At 39.6% G+C, this 20,920-nt stretch overlaps 1 protein-coding gene across 3 annotated transcripts in view; it reads left to right on the forward strand.

Moving 5' to 3' along the window:
- LOC110964064 (equilibrative nucleoside transporter 1-like) overlaps window positions 1-20,920 on the forward strand; it is a 58,106-nt gene that overhangs the window by 10,325 nt on the left and 26,861 nt on the right. Inside the window, exon 1 of one of the 3 annotated variants that reach the window (XM_022212662.2) lies at window positions 12,287-12,378. The exons of the other annotated variants lie outside the window; for them this stretch is intronic. The gene's annotated coding sequence lies outside the window, so the exon portion shown is untranslated. Of the gene's footprint in view, window positions 1-12,286; window positions 12,379-20,920 lie in introns of those variants that run through there. 3 annotated transcript variants of the gene reach the window in all.

The following is a 20,920-nucleotide window of genomic DNA, read 5'->3' on the forward strand; positions in this document are numbered from 1 at the left end:
ATGTCAGGGAACTTTAGGAACAGGAGAAGATGTAATGACTTCACATGAACAAATAATGCATCTTTCAGAACAGTTTAGCCCCAAATTGTTTTAAAGAGCTCTCATTTAACCCACACAGAGCTCTTCTCACTCCAAATCTGCATGTGCACAGATATTTTTACAACAAGGATTTTCCATCTTCACAACCCAGAAGCAGATTTTCTCGTTCTTGTCCACATGAAATTACAAAGAAGATGTGTGGACTGATTCTGAAGCCTCCGTTCCTCAATTTACTGGAAATCTAACCATACATTTTCTGATCCGATTAATAAGGTTACCTCAAGCACTATATGGACCCTACTTATCATTGCCATGTAATAATGGTGCACATTAATTAACACTGCAGACATTTTCAGAGTATCTTTATAGTGGAAGGACTTTTCCTCTTGGTCTGTTTTCAGAAACCTGAAGCTGTGTTTTCCTAAGAAAGACTAAAATTCATTTAAAAAGTGATGTTACACTCCTGCTCTGGCAACGTATTGGGCTGTAATCTTTAAAACACAGACCCTCAGCATTGTCCTTCAACCCAGTGCCATGGTTGCTATATTTGGCATCACAGATATAAAAAATTCAAGATTGAGGAAGAGTCACAAAAACGTCATTGCCTTTACAACACACAGAAGAATTCTACTACATTAGAAATCAACATGCCCTCCTAAAGCGTCTCTGGTTGAGTGACTTGATGCATTTCATAAAGTTAGAAAAGATAAAATACTCACTTAGAGGGTCCAAAGACAAATTTTATTCCTTCCAGGATCCAATCTTGACACATTTAAGCAAACTCAGAACGTTAACCGATAATATGTTGTGGGATTTTAAAATACAATGCAAATCAGAATGAACCTTTCAAAGCTGGTGACCATTTTTTCCCATCATGAAGGCAGACCCAATGAAAATTAATGTTCTTTTTTCACTAATTAGCCCCATTGCTGCCATGTTGCCTCCTTGGGGACGCAGAGAATCAAAAGTGGAACATTTACTTTTTACAGATTGCGCTGTGGAAATCTTGTCGCTGTTGCTGGGTCACTCACTAAATCCCCCTCATTACATTTTCCTCAACAATAACAACCCTGAGCGTGTCTTTGTGGGTCTGATGGCTTCAGCAGATGGAGTCCCAGTTAGGTGGAGCCGCTGGAAAACAGTCCAGGTTTAATGGGCTGGTATCAGCGAGACTGGAAAGTACAATTGGTGCCGTCGCACGCAGCAGCACAGAAAGAACAATTGAATAATGGGTTTTGAATGGGCAAACAGGATGTCAGACACTCATAGCCACACCACCAAAAACATGGTAATGGCAGCGCTCCAAACCTTAAAGAAATAAGACCTTCTCCTCAGTTGGCTCTGTTTGATTATCTTCCTTATCAGGACGAGCCAACAGGATGGCTGTCAGCCGCTGATAAGATAAAAGCATGACGGCTGATCGGGATGACATTTTAAGAGACAAGCATCAGTGGAGAGAAGAGAAGATCTATAGATGGTCCTGAGCTGGACTGAGGTTCTTTAAGCAGCTGAGACTGTCAGTGGGGGTTTATATTTCTAGAATTGATTGAACAGGTGATGTTACGTACACTGAGACACGGATACGTAAGGAAAACATGCCTGAAAACGTACATACGTTCAGGAAAACACTTTAACACACACTTCAGCTGAACGCTGAACGGTACATCTGATATGTGGAAACACATCTTGAAGGAATGAGCTGAGAAACATGAAACCCCTGAACACCACACGTGTACATACCGGTATCTGAAGAAGCCTTCTTCAGCTGAAGAAGCCTCTTGGATGAGAGGTGAAACGTCTTCAAGGAACTTTCTTAAAGTCGAGTGGATTGATTTAAACAACTTTGGATAACCATGACCTGGATGAATGAGAACCTACACAGACATATCTGATAATATTTTTTTTTTACAAAATCGAACACTAAATTAATAAATAATGTTCGCTAGGTTAAAAACTAATGCCTTCCCCTAAAATCTTAATCTTTGGAAGATTTAGCTTCTTGTTCACAACATTTTTTCTCCTGATTGGAGGTCAAGAGTTGCTTCATCTTTAGTTTCAGTTGTGCAACCAGCTAATAGTAAATCACTTGCATGGAACTAGCTAGTAGTTGCCAAGAAGCTTTGCAGGACTTTACCCACAAACTTGAAGCTCAGTCCAGACGTGAATTCAAACAGTGCATCATAAAACGTCCTCTTTAGACATTAAGGTCATCTCCAGGTTTTACTACATGTAGAAAGGTAATATAAGTTCAGTACAAAGGAAACCACTGAACAGTAAAACTAATCTGTAAAATATTAACCAGATTAGATAAATCTATTGTTCTCACACAATGGATTTGGAGGGAAAGTGTTCCTTGGAAGGCGATTTTATAACTTCCTGGGAGTGTCTGATTAGTAGTGAAGGTTTGTAGAGTTAGTTTGGTTTGATGGTTTGAGGTAAAACTGGATGTGAAGACTTTTGATTTAACGCTAAGTTTCAAAATTACCCTTAAAAGTAGTGAAGGGAACAATCTGAGAGCCAAGCATCCTAAGTAATTATGGAAAACTCTTGTTGTCCTGGTGTGACCGGAGATTAAATAAATTTAAGTTGTTGTCAGACTGCATTAGCGTTGTGTTCCTGTGAGGATTCAACCTTTAATACGGCACTCAGACTACATTATTTTTGGGTCATGGTGTCAGATCGCGTTGTTTTACGGTCATACATTCAGACATGACAAACTGCACGTTGGTCCCAGAACAGTTATAGCTTCCATCTTGCCTTCCTGATGTCATGAGGAGTGAAATGCTGGAGATCAACTTCTGGAAGCCGGAATGCAAACAAGCAATGCCATGAACGATACTGGCTGCACAGTGGTCTACAAAACCTGACGAGCATTGGACTAGAACACAGTCTGGGTTAGTCTGTCTTTTGCTTTCTCCTGTTAATGGTCTTTATGCTAAGATAAGCTAAGCTAAGCTCCTGGTGGTAACTTTAAATTTAAAAATATGCAAGATAGCATATTGCCACAAATGCCGAACTGTTCCTAGGAGATGAATGGAGGATAAGTCTTTACCAATCGATACAGGAAGTCCGTAGAAAGAGGCCAATACTGGTGCTATGAGAGCAGCTGCATTCGGGCTACTGGTCTTTCCATTGACCTCCTGTCAATTTTAAGATTGATTTTAAGACTTGGTAAGACATGCTCTGAGATGTTCCAAGATCTCGACACAAGAACAGTGTCGAGTGCTTTAGCAGCTCCTAATCTGTGGAAGCAGTTTGGTTTTATCATGTAAGAACTTCTGAGACTTCAGAAACTTGTAAGTCACTACTGAAGACGTACCACTTCTCATCCTTCCAGGTAGAGCTTGACTTGTCTTTTAGTTTGATCAGTGGCTTGATCTCAATCTGTACTTGGAGGCTGAAGCACTAAATCCTCAACTGTAGATCTCCAGTGAGTGAGTTCTTGAGGGCTGAGATGGTATGGAAAGGAGGAACGGGACACTATCACGAGGCCTCACGTTGATTGGAAACAACGACTTTAAAAAAAACTCATGTTTCTTTTTCAAGTAAACACATACAAGGACTTTGACTTGGTGTCACAGAGGATAACAGTAACATGAAGATTTCAAAGGTGTTGCCAGTTAGAAGGCATTACAATGATTATGTGTTTTAGCAAACGATCAAAAGTCAGAACAATCCTTAAATTGGATGGATGGACGGACAGACGGACGGACAGATAGATAGTTTTGCTGGGACAAGTTCCTCATGAAAATCTGCACATCCATCATTTTAGGTTGTGAGGCTTGTTCCTGCTGAGTTTGTGGACTTCAGGTCTATTGTCTATAAGTGCTCGAGGACTCTGATGGGAACGTTTTAATGCCATATTGTGGCTTTTCTGTGTGTCCACATGGAAAGAGAGACATACCTACAGCCACTGGCATAATGTGGAAGTTGCCAGAATGAAAGTGACAAATTAATGCTAACAAACTCGTCTGTCTGTCAGGAAGTTGTTAGTTGTCTCAGATTCGAAGTCTGTTAGCGATACTGGTATCAAACCACAGGCATTTCATAGGTTCCAGCTGGATATCAGTAACTACATTTTGAATAGCTACAAACTCATTGACCAGTCACAGTTATTTACAGTGCATTTATGACTAGCAGTACTGGAAAATCTTCAATTTAAAATTCCTGTGATTTCATGTTGACATCGTTGGGTTGTATGGTGAGACTCGTTAAAGATATCTGCAGTTCAATTTTGCATTTAAGACATCTTTTGAGTAGTCCAACTGAAGATATCTTTAATGTAAGTATTGAATTGCTAATATCTCTCTTGTGTCATTTCTAGGAAGAAGTTAGAGGTTATGAGAGTTGTCAATTTTGAATTATTCATTGATTTTTGTTGCTGCTTTCACTTTTCTATGTATTGTTATAGTAACTCTTGACCTCTTTCTTGGAGGTATTGTCGAGTAGAGTTGCTGTTTTAGTTTGTTGTTTTTATTTCTGTTTTTTCTGTTTCTGTGGTGACAATTGAACTGCTAGTTTTGGAGTATTTTAGTTTGTATTGTGATTTTATTCCGACTTGTTCTCTTGCGGTTTGTTATTTTGGCACTGGCTCCCCTTTAAGTTATTTAAAAAAACACTCAAATGCTCAACAACTTGGCTCCTCTAATTATATTGCTACCCTTTTCCCCTGAACCAGCCTGAGGTTGTAACACTAGCCCAAAATGCATCGGAACCATCTTGTAATAATGTCAGTAATGTTGACCTTTTATATGTGAAAAGGTCTTGGCGTGTGTTGTGAGCATTTGTCGTGCCTCGGCGCTCCTTTCTTGATCCCACTTTCCATTATTCTGGTCAGGTTGTTTTCGTGCCAACATTGTTTAGTCCTGTCATCAGGACAACACAGTTTCTGCACATATTAGATGTAGAAATGGCAGGAATGTACTCTCACACAGTCCTCCTCCTCATGTACAGAACAGAATCCAAACTGTTGACGTTGTATAACTCCCAAATTTTATGAGAGGATTAAGAACTGTCCAGAATGACTGATGTAACCTTCTGCCTTGGCCTGTTTCTCATCTTATGAATGATCGCTCTTGTTTGTTGCTGAAATGCATAATGAAGTTCCTGATAGATGGAAAAGACAAAAGATGCTATTGAACTTTATTGACAACAGGAAGAGCTTTAAAAAGTGGTGGATGCATCTGAGCAATGGTGTGATAAACATTTTAGGTGCACATCTTAGGCAGTTAAAGCTAAACTATATTATTACTGGCAGGGTTCCTTCATTTTTTAGATTAGCTCGAGTTCAGCGCGGCCAACATTTGGCTCATACCATACTGATAAATGAGGAATGTAAACATTGAAGGAGTCAACGAAGTAAATTCAAATTAAAACCTGATGTTTTCTGAGGATTATGGGTGATTTTCATGGTTGCACGGAAGAATGTGGGCAACAAGTCATCACAAATGCAGAATTGTGGGACCAATGCCAGTTCTGAGGTTGCTGGACTTCGAGGACGTCAATCCCATAATGGACAATTTCAAAAGCAGCTCTTGTCTGTGCAGCAGCAGATTTGCAGATCCTCCATCTTGACTGGGATTTCGTTCTAATTTGTGACCCTTTCAGACCACTGTTAGGAATTTGAAGCAGCTACTGAAGTAAAGATAAGGAGGGATTTCCCTCTCACAGACCTCCCCGAGGAGTTTCTTTCCCTTTGTTTGCCTTTCTTCATCTCCTCTGTCCAAACTTTAATCCCCCAAAACAGAGCCGAGCCTCGAAATTCTTAATCCCAAACGGGATTTACTTCTCTCTTGTTGTCTCTGGAGCCATGTAGGGGTTGAAGAGGCCATCCACTGGAATTCCTTCTTCCACCGCTGTCCTCTTAAATCTCTGTATGTGGTCAGAAAGCCACTTCCAGCCCCTTCATGTCATGCCCTCCGCCTCTCTTGGAGCTGTTATGCCACAGGATATTCTCAAATTAGATGTGTGATGTTTATTTGTCCACAAAACTTGTGTTCTAAAAACGACTGAACAGGGAACTTTGTGGGGTCGGCGGGAAGTGGAGGAGTTGAGATTTACAATAGAGATGGCAACAAAACGAAGGGACATTGATTGTTTTTTCAGGCTCTTCTATAGAATGCGAAATACAGGCTTCAAATGGAGTTTGGACAACTTGACAAGGCTTCTTATCTGCTTGCTTTGGGTGTTTGTTGGGCCTGTGCAGAAGAAAACCAGCTCCTCTGATAGATGTCATGCAGGTGTTTTGCAGGAATCGGTTGGTGGGAAACACCTCAACTGAAAACGGAGCTACAGTTGAGGCTGTTTTAACTGCTGCTGCACACCTGCACTCATCCCTCTAACATTTCAAGTTTCTCTTTTCTGAGTGTTTACCTGATGAAGAAGGTGTGTTTTCATGTGTCTCTTCCCTTATTTTTTGCTCTTATTTTCTTTCTGTCTGTCTCCTCTCCATGGAAAAACCCAGTCAAGGCTGCAGCACCGACAAGCTGCTAAATAATTTCCCTTTTGGCCACTCCAACTGAGCCTCCGAGGAACGCTGAGGCCCATTCGGCTGCGTGAAACAAATACATTTGAACGGCCATCGGTGGAAATTTAGCGTCGTTCTGAGAGACAGTGGTCCCTCAGTGCTCTGTGGCTCAGCTCCTCCTCGCTGGGTTCGGGTTTAGGAAGCAGCCAGTCTAGCTCTCCGTCACAGATGGTTTCTGTCCAAAAACCGCAGGGAGCTTTTTTTAGACGTGGGGGGGAGAGACAGGGTGTGGATGACTGTGTGCCCACCACAACTATATGAGTAAACAGCACAGACTCGGTGCGTTCAGGCTCACGCAGAAACGTCCATAAACAACGCCTCGGCGTCTCAGACAGGCCCACGTGTTGTGATGAAATTATACATTGGTGTCACTTCTCGCAGACACTAGAGAAAACAAAGTAGAAGAAAGTGAAAAGAGAGCTGTTCTTTTCTCGATTTACAGCTGGATAACATGTTGTGTAATAGTATCAACTGATTGCACATTTTTCTTGCAGTAGGTCATTGTTCTATCTTATACTAAGAACAAGAATTAGAAATTACATTCTATAAAAAAACCCTCTTAGACAGACTCTGCCTGCTTATCTTCTGCTCCGGTGTTTTGTCCTCGTCTTAAACTGTTTAACAGCGTTAACCTTTAGCCTCAATCCATGTGCTGTCTCCTCATTTCTAAAAACACTTTGATGAAGTGTGAATAATGCAGAGGATGCATGATTTGCAGCTTGCTTCCATGCTTATTTACACACATATTCTTCTTACACATTCACACGAAAAGAGTATCTAAGTGTCGTCTCTCCATCAGTTGCTGTGTCATGAGCTTTGGAAGTATGAATAAACAGAACGTGAGCAGCCCGTGATTTTCTGGCACTTTATTTAGGCCAGTATAATGCCATCGGCCGCGACAGACTCCACTGTTTGTTGTTGCTGCTTTTGAACCTCTCTGCTGTTTCGGAGAGTTTCTTCTTCACTGTTCAGCTCAGAGCAGCAAATCTATTCCAGCCGTCGTCTTTTTCTGCCAGAGAGTCGCACAAACAAAGCGAGCTGAGCAGACAGGAGGTGGATTTCTTAAATGAGAAACTGTCTTTTGGAGATATTAGTCTGTTGTTTGTTATGTTGCAAACCAACATTTAGGAATGCTTTATGGCAATATTGGATCTTTTTACTGCTTTTTTCATCACTGAAAAGCTGGATTTACCTGGTACTTGCAAACCTGAAAGTCTTATGTCATTGTAAAAAAAATGACATATCATCATACAGAATGATTTGATGTTCAATGATAGTATCTCACCTACACTCTATTAGCTTGGAAAATCCAAACTGAATCTCCATGTAATCTCCTATCTCCATGTTAGGAGATACAGGAGAATCAGTTTGGCATTGGGCGAATTGAATCGCGTTTCCCTCCCGGGAAAGTTTGGTACGACCAATCATAGCACGGGAGGCGGGAGTTAATGCTGCGTCATCTTCAGCGCCTGGATTACCCATAAAACACCTGCGCACCTCCCGTAACCAAACACAAACATTAACAAAGTTATTCCTAACACCGCTAATCGTTCAGAAGGAGTCTTTTGTTGCGTAGCCTTTTCAAAAATAAGTGTTGTACTTGAGAGTACCCCATGTATTCGCAGATTTTTGTGACAAAAACGGCAGTAATCATTCACCGCGATGCTTTCTCAGCTGCATGCCATTGTTGTTTGGACTACATGGACTTCAAGGTCGATTTGTTTGTGCGTCACATCCGTGTTACGCTGATTGGTTCTTTCTCGTTCAAGCTGCATTCGTTCGCCCCTCCTTTTTGAAATCGTCTCCTATCATCACAATGCCAGACTGCCTTTATTTGTATTGATATTAATACATAAATAAAGTCAGTCTGGATTTTCCAGGCAAACACTCTATACCTAGAAAAGATTCCAACAAATTGTAACAGAAATGTTCTGTTTCTCACAAAATACGAAAAATAAAAATAAAAATCTGCTCTTTCTGAGCCAGAAACAAGAATCACTGTTAACAGAAGGATGCTGTAAAAACTGACGGTGTGAATGAAATCATTTTTGCTCAACAGTTGACAAAGCACGGTTTAAACTAGTGACTGATTTTAAAAAAACTGTTAACTGATGCCCTGAGTCATTTTTTACTATTTACTTTATCTTTCCTTTCTTTCAAAAGCAGATTTTATAGACTTGAATGTAATCTACCCCTTCTGTTTAGCTTATTGTAGCTGTACTGTAACTTCTAGTGACTTTTTTAAAAGATGTTTTCCATTGTTTTGTAAAGGTTGTTCTTTATAAAGTCTTATTGTTTTTGCGCAACCTTGAGAAACAGTCACTGCATGAGCAAATGAAAACTCTTCGATCTTGATTCTTGAATCTCTACACTAGTATAAACAATATCTGTCAAAACGGACTCTTATTTTAGGTCCCACAGAGTCTTTTGCTTTTCTGTCTAATTATCCTTTGAATGTGGTTTGAGACCATCACTATTTGACTGTTGTAGTAACTTGTGTTAAGGCAAGAACTGCTCGGTAAAGAGAAACAACACTTCATCATCACTTTAAGGCATCTGTTGATCTGTGAAACTGTGAAAATTGAGTCATAAAAACCATAAAAGCCTGCCATGAAGCTGTCTCTCAGGGGGGACCACCTCTGGAGAAGAAGACCAAGAGTTACCTCTACTGCAGGGGAAAAGTTCTGTAAAGTTACCAGCCTCAGAAATCAAGAAGTGGCGGCATCATATTGCACAATCCCAGTCAATGCTTCCTGCAGTTCAAGAAGCACCTCAGACACATGAGACACATCTCAACATCAACCATCAGGAGGTGGACCTGCTGCAAAGAAACTCCAACTGAGGAAAACCAAGAAGAAGAAGAAGAAGAGAACTGTTTGGACTGAAAAAAACAACTAATGAACATCATACCAGTGGAAATCTGGACTTTTTTATGATTAGTTTCTTTGACAGGGACCATATACAGAAGAACACAAGGTAGAGATGCTCTGTACCAGATTATAGTGTACTCGCTACATACATACATTACATTTTAAAAAAATGTCTTATGTTCTCACATTTACATGGTTACAAAAGTCATTTCAAGCACTGTCAATGCTGACAGGTTTGGTTTCTCCATTTCATCCATTTTTTAGTTTCTTCAGAAAAATCTTTAAAATCAGTTATTGCCATTAGTTCAGTAGGGAGCTTGTTCCATTCCGTTATTGCTTTGTAGGAGAAAGTCAATTGTCCAAAGGCAGTTTTACGTGAACGGATACAACACTGCGACCTAGAAGAAGCCCTTATTGTCCTGATAGTATTTCCAGATGTGCAATGAATCAAAAACTCAAGAGGTAATAGCACATAAACCGAGAACAACCTTGAAAACCAAGCGTACAGTAGCATTCATGATCATGTTTTCATGGAGTCTAAATGTGAGAATTTTGGTGAAGCTGCGTGTCGTAAGACAAAAGTGAGCAGACGGTTTTTCGACTGTGCAATGATGAGGAAATGTGACAGTGTTTGGACGCAACACTCTACCAATGTGGCCACCACCACATCCTGCAGTGTCATGCCATCCCTTCTGCTTTGGCTCAGTGGACCATCATTGTTTTTCTGCAGAGCGACGAGCCTCTGGGCTTCGTAAGAGACCAAGAAGCAGAGTGATGGAGTGCTGCATCTCATGACTGCTTCCACAATCACCTCAACCTAAACCCAGCGGAGAATAGTTTGGGTTTGACAGCAGAAGAAGGGGAAATCAGCCAACAAGTGCTCAGTACATGTAGAAACTCCTTCAAGACTGCTAGAAGCAACCTCATGAAACTGTTTGAGAGAATGGAGTGTGCAAAGCTGTTGTTTAAGCAGAAAGAGGCTACTTTGAAGATTAAATGTAAAAAATGAAGGATTTTTTTGTCTTTGACTATGTATGGACCATCAGCTTTCCAGTTAACCAGCTTATAAAGAACTACAACTTGAGTTCAGCAAAAATAAGAGGCATTGAATTGGTTAAATACTGAAGAAAAATTAAAGATATCACGTTACTAATCCCATTTTTCATCCATCACTTTTAGTAAGAGACCTCTGAATGATGGTAAATGACTTCTGATGTTCCACATCATCTTCGGTGTGTCAGTAGTTATATTATTCATCACCAAGGATGGTTCAGAATCATTCAGTGGGTGGCACATGCTTTCAAAAACTCTAGAGCGGCAGACATTTTAATGTCATTCCTCATCACACTACTAAGAAATTTCCCCTCCTCTGAGTAGCCTACTGGTGGCTTCAGGTACAATCGTTAATTGTACAGTCACAAGCTCTCTGCAGCTGACTTATCTAATTGGAGCGTTACTGCATGTAAATACTCAGAGCTTTTATTTAACAGCTCCTTTTAAAGACTTTTTTTCTTTATGCTACAGTTTGGTTCATTGATTTCCCCTCAAAGGCGGATAGGTTTTGCTATGTTATTGCTATGTGTAATGAATAGTACGTAGATGTTTATTTGTTGGTCATATTTTGCGTTATTCATCTGTAATCTTACTATACAAAATCTGTAGTGGAGTAAAAAGTACACTATCTGACTAATGTGCAATGGAGTAGAAGTAAAACACTAATAAATATCACCACAGAACTTCCCAAGCCAATTAATTGCAATGGGATAGCTGTTTTTTCATTATAAATTTTCTGGGATTTTAAGTTTAAATATGCAAATGAGGTATTCGTGCAATTATATTCTTTGAGCGTTGTGTGATGACTTCTGTCTGCTGACTTTACATTCACAGCTCAAAATAGCACAAAATAATGCTGACTTGCATGCATTGAATTATTACAAGCCTTTTACAAACTGTTTTTAGAAGATGCTGTCATGGTGATTATTTAGCCACTGTGATACAATAAAATAAAATTTATAAAAAAACTAAACTCTTGATGTAGTAGGCCTGTTATGGAGCCTTTGTAAAGAATACAGCATGTGGTTTAATTATTATTTCCAAAGCTGTTTGTGTTGTAAATAAAGTCAACAGATACCAATAATAAAGTGTAGTAAAATAAGAGTATATGAAACTTCATTAAGCCTGAGGGAAACTTTTTTGCCAGATAAAGCTCACAAAACAATATTACATAATGTGAGAAGTGCAGTACCTAGTAGAAAATAAAATAACTGAAAATAGAATAGCAAAGAATATCCTTTATTAGTCCCACAAGGGGAACTTTGCAATGTCACAGCAGCAAAGTGACAGTAAGAAAAATCAAGAGAACACATCTATAAATTAAAAAACATAATATATATGTAATATATATACGATATAAATAAAAAACATACACAGAAGGATACTAACAGCACAAAATGTAATAATATATACACAGATGAATTGGGAAAAATTACACTATCAGGCTGTAGAAGTAATACTGGGAAAATAAAGTAAACAGTGTGCAATCATCATTCCTGTGCATTAATCCGAGAACAGATATGAAAGAAAACGAGTTCTGCAGGCAAAGTTTCTGAAAATTGTGCATGATAAAACATGCTTTTCCTGCAGAATCTGGCCTAGGGTACCTCAGTTCATTTGTTCTAAAAAAAAAATAAAGCTTTCGTTGTTGCGTTTTGGCTCATTTTAGCTGTTTAAATGTTTTTGTTTTTAAATTTGTTGTTAAAACAAGTCATTTTGTGACATTATGCGAAGCAAAAACTGCGCTGAAATGAGCGCAGCGAGACGCTCGTTCGATGTGAAGTACGTTTTTCCGTGGGGCCATAAACGCCTCACTGCTGCTAGCTCAGGACAGTGAGTGAAAAGACTGAGACCAGCTCTTCAGACCAACAAGCCTCCGCCTGGAACAAGGTAAGACAAATATCCCACAAGAAGTTCATTAAAAGTGCTCTGAATTCACCAAAACGTCGCTGTCAGTCGATTTTTCGCTGTTATCCGCGAAAAACGGCGGCAGTTCGAGTCAGCGCTCGCCTCAAAAACTCACCGTTAAATTCGAATTTAGCGTTAAAATAACGTTCCTACTTTCAGATACCGCTGTGTTGATTTTACAGCCCGGCGGCTCGTTTTTGGCGTCTTTAACTCTCATAAAGAGGCAGAAATGATGACAGGCGTGCTGTTTTTTTTCCTTATGGTGAATCTCCACATGCTTTCTTTGTTGACGGAGGCTAGGAAAATTAAATTTAGCGCCAACTTCCAGCGTGGTCAGTGCGGCTTACTGCCGGTAGCTGAACAGTTAAACTAGCCGACAGGTACGTGCTGTTAATTGACGTGTTTTGACCCCAAAACGTCATAAATTAGCGGCATTTCACCGGCAAACATATGCTTCATTTTATGCGTCACATTGTGTGCCACGTTCAGCCTCATTTCCTGCCTACAGAAAACAAAAAGCTAACATGATAATGTCCTTAAATTGGCTGTGATGTGATCCAAGCTTATAAATGTAATAACTAGCTTACATCAAGTTTGTGTCAGCGCTAGTTTGTGGTGAATCAGGGGACAACACGTGCGTTATTGTCAGCTTTAATGGCATTTTGAGACCTGCCACGTGGGGAAATACTGCAGATAAATAAATAATGGGTCGGAAATCGAAATCAGATTTTGAAACAGTTCATTGAGCTACTCAATAATGGTTATTTAGCACAATGAGAGCCAGATTTGTGAGTGGTTTTGTAGCACAAGGCATCCTCCATGTGTCATTGTCAGTGATTCTAGCCCTAATTTGTGTGTATTTTGTGTGCATATTTTCTCCCCAAGTTGTTCAAGTCAAATCTGTTATCCAACAGTAGACGTTCATTTAAAGCTTTATAAGCGTGTCAGATCTCTAACAATTCTGCTGCAGCATGTGTTAAAAAAATGGCCGAAAATGTGTTAAATCTGTGTTTATGTAGGTCAAATTAAATGTTAAATTATGGTTGTGTGGTTCTTCAGTGATTTCAGGGGTCAGGTTTGCCGTTTTCTTCTAAATGTACTATAAGTCCTGTGGATAATGAGGGATTCTCTCTGAAACTACAGGATAATGAGTTCCTAATGTGTTTCCTGACGTCACATTGTGTGCCACCGTTCGGTCTCATTTCCTGCCCCCAGAAAACAAAAAAATATCATGATAATAACCTTAGATCGGCTGGGATGTGATCCAAGCTTGTAAATGTAATAACTAGGTTATGCCAGGTTTGTATGTGGGGAAAACACGTGTGTTATTGTCAGCTTTAATGGGATTTTGAGACCTACCATGTGGGTAAAGGCAAGAGGCAAATAATGAGTCAGAAATCAAAATGACAGCGCATTTAGCTACTCCAAAATGGTTATCTAGCACAATGAGACCCAGACTTGAGTGGTTTTGTAGCACATGGCATCCTCCATGTGTCATTGTCAGTAATTCTCAAGTAGTAAAACTCCATCATGTTTTAAATCTGTCAATACTGGCTTTTTTTTTTCAAAGAAAGAAAGAAATTCTATCCCTAATTTGTGTCTGTTTTATGTGCATATTTCCCCCTGAACCGTTTAAGTCAAATCCGTCACAGGATCCTACAGTAAAAGTTAAAAAAGGGGAAGTCCATTCAGATCTTTATAAGCGTGCCGCCGGCAGTGACTCACAAAAATGTGGTTTTAACAAGAAGCTGGTGTAGGTAAAAAAAAACAGCTGATTATATGTCAAATTTGTATTTATGTTGGTAACTTTACATGCTGAACTACAGTCATGTGGTTCTCCGGTGCTTTTAGGGGTTAGTTTGGCCGTTTTCTTCCTAAAATGTACCACAACTCCTGTGCATAACGAGGGATTTCTCTTTCCCTGGCGTGTCTCCATGTCACACGTGTCTGAGTCTATTTGCGACTCCACTGACCCTGAAGCAAGGAGATGAGAGCACCAGAATGGCGGCTTTGTTTTCCACCCGACAGCTGATGGGACAGCGGCGTTGAGCCACCACTGGGCAGGCGTGAGCATCTGTTACGTAGGAGTTTAAGTTTCCCAAATTGTTGCTGGAGTTTGTGAATATTATAGTGCGTGCCTCCAGCATAGATGAGTCATTTTTGGCTGGTGTGAAGTAAAGATTAAATTAAGCACTCTCATCAAAGGAAAGCCTTACTCATAAGATCCAATCAGCGCTGACTGTGGTGTCGTCATGGTGATAAGTGGGGCTGTTGTTGCCACTTCATCAGTCTGCCATCCATCCAGACCTCTTGAAACAACTGTAAAGACGGGCAGCTGGCGACAGGCTTTGTTCCTGCTGCTCTGAAAGGCGGGAAAGGCTTCACGGTGTAAAGGAGGCGGGTCACGGCCAACACAATAGATTTGAAGACCTTTTAAGCCTCTCCCTTTTTCAGCATAAATGAGTTTGTTTTTTTTTACTTTCCAGAGTTTCTCTTAGAGATTTATGCTACTCTCATGTGTGTGTATTTTCTGCTTTCCTGTCTCTGTGCTATTGTTTCCTGCCCTTATTTGTATTGTCCTGATTACATCATTGTTTAACAAAACACAGCAATCAGTGCGGATCACTCTCCTGTGTCTGGAAGGTGCTGAGGTGCAAATCATTATTATATTACGAACAAGCAGCAGAAAGTACAAACTGTCAGTACATGCTGTATTTTAGGGGTCCACTGATGTGTTTTTTTATCCTATACATATCTATATATATATATCTATATATATATATAGATATATATATCTATATATATATATGTCAAAATCTGCTAAGGAGTAATAATGTGTAACAAATCATCTAGAAATTCAAATTCTTTTATTGATTAATCAAAGGACATTTTACTACACTTTGATGATGGCCTTAACAATAGAAACATATGAAAAGATAGTAAACTAGGCACGTTTTTGACAAATGGCCTATCAAGTTTCCAAGTTTCTGTTCTTTCTGACGGAAAAAAGTTAACTTTTTTCCCCTAATATATATATAGCCTATATATATAGCATCATTGGTATATGACTTCTGTTAACAATGAAAAATACTGATTATCAGTATTTGGTGTCAAAGGGAAATTCTCTGTGTCGAAATTTTGATCACGATTTATTCTTTTGTGTTGTTGGTTGGTTATTACTTGATGTTTGACATTGTTTAAGACCAGAGAGGAACTACAGATAAAGACAGGTTACTACATCAGATTACGGTTCAGACAAGATAACGATGCCAACAGAAGGAGAATTGCTGAATATTGGACACAATTATCAGCCAAAACTAAAGTTGATTTGCCCCTGCTTGTATTTCAGAAGATATAGTCAGAAACACATGAATAGAATAGACAATTGTGCTTTTTGAAAAGTGATACAGTTTGATTCAGTTGTGTGTGTATTAGTGCTGTCGAATGCTTAAAATAGTTAAATCAGATTAATCACAGGGTTATTGTGGATTAATTTTGATTAATCTAGATGAAATATTATTCATTTTAATCTATATTAATTGCGTTTAATTTTGCATGAGCAAACAGACTCAGAGAAATTAATTGCGTTAAAATGTTTAATCAGATTAGTCATGATGATGGATTAATCAGCTTTAACACGTTCATTTTGACAGCCCTAATGTGCATCCTTATGAAGATGAGATATTTGCAGTACTGTTAGTACAACACCTCCTACTTAAGGTAGATAATTATTCATTTCACCTTCTCTTTTAATGGAAATGGTGTAAATCTACTGTAGCTTGTCATCTTGATTGATTGGTTGTCTCACTTCCACTGTTTCACCAAAATGCAATCCTTTATTTGTTAGAGTTTACATCAGGGGATTGGAAACCAGTCGTCTCTTGGAGACAATTGTTGAGACCAGTAGCATCTGGCAAGCTAAGTTTTAGATTTGATTGGATTTCTTCTCCCAGCTTCAGTCCACTCAGTGTTGTTTGAGGTCTGTTTGAATTAATTGTATCAGTGCAGAGGACCCTCACTGTGTTACCTAGGCCTGCTGCGTCTGTTTGGTTTGCCCCTGAACGCCTCACTGTGCATGTGGGAGTGATGAGGTGAGGAGGTATTTGGCCACCTGTCAGCGTCCTTCTGTTCACAGCCTACTGTACGTTCCCTGAGATGAGCGTTAGTTCAGGGTGACAGTGTTTTCATTATTTTTTTTCCGTTAGTTGGATTTCATTTGGCCGCTAACAGAGCTGGTGGCTGACATGAAAGGCCTGAGTGGACAAACTGTTTGAAGGAACGACTGCTGATTGTGAGATCGGCTTCCCACCAAACCGCTGTGTTCCTGTGATAGAAGATTGAGACATTTTTATGCAGCGTTGCGTTTGTTGCCAGGGTTACTGCCTCCACATACAATAAAAGTCAGATCAACAGAAATTTTAAAGGCAACAAAATGTGATAAATGCAAAATCTTCCTCTCAGAACTATCTGGTGTCTGGATTCTCTGAAGATTTAGATACACGAGTGCTGTTAATTGAAATTCCAAATTGGATTTCCATGCAGATTAAAATCTGGACTGTGTGCAAAGTAGAAGTCATCCGTAATGAGTATTTCAAGGTGAGTGGATTATCTGAATCCTGCAGCACACAGCCATGTTTTCAGTGAACTTTCTTTAGCTTGTAGATCTGGTTATTGTCTTAGGAAGCTAACAGATTTATATTTCCATATCCGGACCTCGTTGCATCTCCATACACAAGCTGTAAAGTTAGGTGGAAGGTATCGTCAGAACGCAAATTACATAAATGTAAGCACATGTCAGAGCTCGGAATGTAGTGAGAGAGCAGGAAAAGACACACACACAGATGCACAGGTACCACAGGTTTTTAGTTGCAGTTGGGCTCTTGCCAAAACCAACATGTGTACATACTCCTCTCTTCATTTAAGAGTGATACATGTCAGAACAACTTATACAACTGAATCATGCTTTAAGCAAAAATGAAAAAGAAGAAAAACTCTCATGCCAGCATCTCAAATGTGGATTCTTACCTCTGATAGATGCCATTGCAAAGTAAATATCATTTCATTTTGGAGTACATCGAGAAAGTGATGTTAGGGTGTTACCCTGTTCTTGAGAAATTGGTATGAACACTTCTTGTTACCGCCCGGCAAAACTGCGTTTTCCGGAAGGTATTGTTTTCAGCTGCATGGTCTTGCTTGCTTGCTTGTTTGTCTGTAACAATTTGGTTTCTGCGCGATAACTCGATCAAATATTGATGTAGCCTCACCATATTTGGTACACAGGTGTACCATAATAAGACACAGGTCAAGTTCGCATTTGGTGACCGTGACCTCATTTTCAAGGTCACAGGGGTCATCTTTGTCGCCGGGCGGTCCAATTTTGGTAAAACTTCTTGTTTTTTTTCTTTTTTTCTTTTTGCTATATTCTGAAATATTAATGTGTTAACCCTCATGTTGTCCTGTGGGTCAAAATTGACCCGGTTTAAAGTTTGAAAATGTGGGGGAAAAAATATATTGTCACAGTAAAACTTCTGATGTCCACATTTTCAACTTTTTTGGGAAATCTTTGAACATTTTTTGGTGGAAAAAAGAAATGTTAAAATGTTTCTTTAGAACATTCACAAAAAAATCAACCAAAATCGAGCAAAATTCGCTTGATTTTGGTTGATTTTTATGAGAATGTTCTTAAAGAATATATTAGAAGTTTTACTTATATATATGTAATCACTTTAAATATTTTTACTCATTTTTGGAAAATATTTTCTTACCAAATTTGTTTTTTTTAATATAAAACTTTGAAGGGAAACTTTCAAGGAATTATTGGAATTATTGCAAATTTTCTGAAATTTTGGGAATTTTTTTGCTGAATTTTTGGATTTTTTTTCAGACAAAGAATATTTTTTGGTGCCTGTAAATGAAGACAACAGGAGGGTTAAACAACTGACCAAAACAACTGTCAGGTTAGTCAATAATAGTCCTTGACTGCAGCCATACTGCATTGCTTTAATCGTCTTTGCTTCTCCTAAAATATCTTCAGATTTCTGACATTTCTCTTTCTGCATCTGCTTGTTAAACTAACAGGAGTCTTAACAGACTTGTATTTGAAGTGAGGCCTCTCACCAGTAACTCCACATGCAGCTTTGTGGTATATTGAATTGAATTTTGGGATATAGCAAATCCATTTCTTTTTTTTCCTAATGATTTTTGATACATTTGGAAGTTTCAACATCATTACTTTGATATTATAACGATTGCATTGCTTAGTAGCCCTTGGAAGCCATTTCCAGTGACACGTTCCCACCTCAAAGGAATTAAATAGTGTGGATTGCTTTGGTTGTGCAACAAAAGTATACGCTTATACTCATAGGCGTCAGTTTAGGGAGGGACGGTGGGGACGTGTCCCCCCCACTTTTTGTCAGGGGTCATTTTATCTCCAACACATTCAAATTCTTCACATGTAAGCCGTTGTAAACCCAGTTATTTTCAGTAGTATAGAAAATTCCGACGCTCCTGAACGCACCATCCGCACTCGGCCGAGAGTTAGCACACCTTCGTGAGGTTAAAAAAAAATGTGCAGGTGCTAAATTTGCGCCCGTGCCAAGTGGAAGCTCAATGGCGTGCTGGGTAATCGGGAACACCGGGGATATCCCCGCATTGGTGAGGGATGCCTGCTTTTCTCATATGCTTCCGTGTCGTTGGTAAGACAGCACTTTGAGAAAATGTCGAAGAACGGCGACAAAATGCCACGAACTGGGGTTGAACTCACAACCACCGCACCGAAGGCGGAGGCTCATCCTGTTGAGCTATCGGTATATACGGGTAAAGAGGTCTGTAGGCCGGTATAGTACTAATTCTCCCGGGCCGAAATGTTGCCCCTGCACGCCTCTGGCCGACCCAGGGTGTGCATTTCCATCTGACATTGGCTGTGGTCTCCATCCCCCCCACTTTTAAAAACAAACTGACACCCTTGCTTATACTGCTTGCTATCGCTGGGTACGATTCATCCATAGTGGTGTTGATGTTACCAGAATAAATCACGTGCACAGGAGTGACTGATGCACCTCATCAGAAACACTTCATTAAAACCTGCTGCTTGTTACTGTGTCTTGATCTAGAAACCATGAGAAATGGCAGTTTCTGTGGCATTTCTCAGTGATGTAACGTTTAAAGAGAAGCTTGCATGTTTTCTTTTAAGGTTAGGTAACTCACCCACATGTTCCTCATTCTTTTCAATCTTTCTGTTGTCGGAGATCTTAAAATGGTTTCTTAAGACAGGCGGAGGAAGGAGTCAATAATGCTGTCCTTGAAAGACGAACAGGAGGAAACGCAGCGTGAAATTGGAATCAAGGTTGTAAAATTCTGCGCGCTCCGACGTAATAATGTATCCTGGATGTTCTCCACCTCGGGTGTTGAGGAAGCTACATTTTGTATGTCTATGTGTGTTTGCTGGAACAAAAATGGAAATTAATGTCACAGATAGATGGACAGATAGACAGATGAATAGATAGATGATGTTTGTTGATGCTTCAAACTACCCAGAGAAGGATTACTTCATCTACTGTTACCTAATCAATTTCTCATCTGTTGTTATTTACGCTTTATCAAAAGAAGCTCAGTGCACAATCGCCCATTTGTTCTATTCCTACTGCACAAAACTTATTTGTTGGGGGGATGGCTGTGTGTTTGCTTTGCATTTATTGGTGTAAGAAATTCAATTTTGTGTTACATGTTTGCAGCAGTTTTCTGTTTTTTTTTCTTTGCTGCCAGCTACTCAACTGCACTTAATTGCACTCAGGTTGTGTCTCATTTGTAAAATAATCGAATTAGATTGCTAGAATGAAAACCAGGAGGTGTTTTAACTCTTTAGAGGTGGCGAGTTTTTGGTTTTGAACATTTTTGTAAGTGCAGTAGGTTGCCAGATTCCTATAAATCTGAGTTCACTGACACAGGAACATGAGCTCTTTGGGTGAGCTAAAGGTAAAGTACCTTCCTGAGACTTTTTTTTTTCTGGTTAAGTGCTAGAATGCCGTTCTAGTTTAACACTGCTCAGAGAAAACTGGGAATTGACCTGTAGGAAAGAGGTTATTCTTCCTTCGTCTCATCATATGACCAGCATCAAACTATTCTCTGTCTCAGCCTGGGAATAAAGGCCACCCTGTTCGAGAGGTATCCCGGTGAGAAAAATGAACTCCTGTCCTTTTCTATTAACATTCAGCGCCAATGCGGGGGTTGTTTAAGGAAAGATTTAGGTTTTCATTCCCTCCTTATCCCCAGTTTGAAAAGTTCCCTGTGCTCTGCAGCCGTTGTCACTGGTTGTACCACTGCTGACCAAGATTTTACAGCAGACAGACGTGCTACCTCCATGACACTTGGTGCTACCAGCTATAGGCTTCACTGGGAGACTTAAACTTGCGGGAGGTTTAAACCACCTCTTTCCTCATCTTCCCATACTGTTAAAAAAAATAGCACGTGCTTACTGTCATCTGTTCCCCTGGGTCACAGATTTGTAGACAAAAAGACTCTTTAA

Source organism: Acanthochromis polyacanthus, chromosome 15 (assembly GCF_021347895.1).
Source record: "Acanthochromis polyacanthus isolate Apoly-LR-REF ecotype Palm Island chromosome 15, KAUST_Apoly_ChrSc, whole genome shotgun sequence".
Lineage (NCBI taxonomy): Eukaryota > Metazoa > Chordata > Actinopteri > Pomacentridae > Acanthochromis > Acanthochromis polyacanthus.